The sequence below is a fragment of the Oxyura jamaicensis genome, unplaced genomic scaffold (genome assembly GCF_011077185.1).
Source record: "Oxyura jamaicensis isolate SHBP4307 breed ruddy duck unplaced genomic scaffold, BPBGC_Ojam_1.0 oxyUn_random_OJ178, whole genome shotgun sequence".
Classification (NCBI taxonomy): Eukaryota; Metazoa; Chordata; class Aves; order Anseriformes; family Anatidae; genus Oxyura; species Oxyura jamaicensis.
In genome coordinates, this window is record NW_023305698.1 from 1 (window position 1) to 402 (window position 402).

Consider the following 402-nt stretch of genomic DNA (forward strand, 5'->3'; position numbering starts at 1 on the left):
CAGCCCTGCAATGAAGCATTGAAATGAGGAATAAGTACCAATCATCCGAATTACAGTTTATACTGAAAATTCCTTGAATTAGGCAACATTTATGTAAATCATAAATCTGCCAAAGAAATTAGCTGTGACCTTGTTAGTATTCACAATTTCATTCATCTTTTTTGAGCACCTGAATCAATCCCACTGACTTTAAACAAATTAATGCAAAAATAATCTTGCACGGAATGGGATTTTGAGTGAGAAATGTGTATCATCTCTTTGCAGATAAACTTTGTGATTTGCCACATATAGAAAATGGAAAGATTGCCCCATACTATTATAATTTCAAAAGTTACTATTTTCCTATGCGTAAAGAAAAAAAAACTTTCCTATTCCTGTGTTGCTGGTTATACAACCAAAACT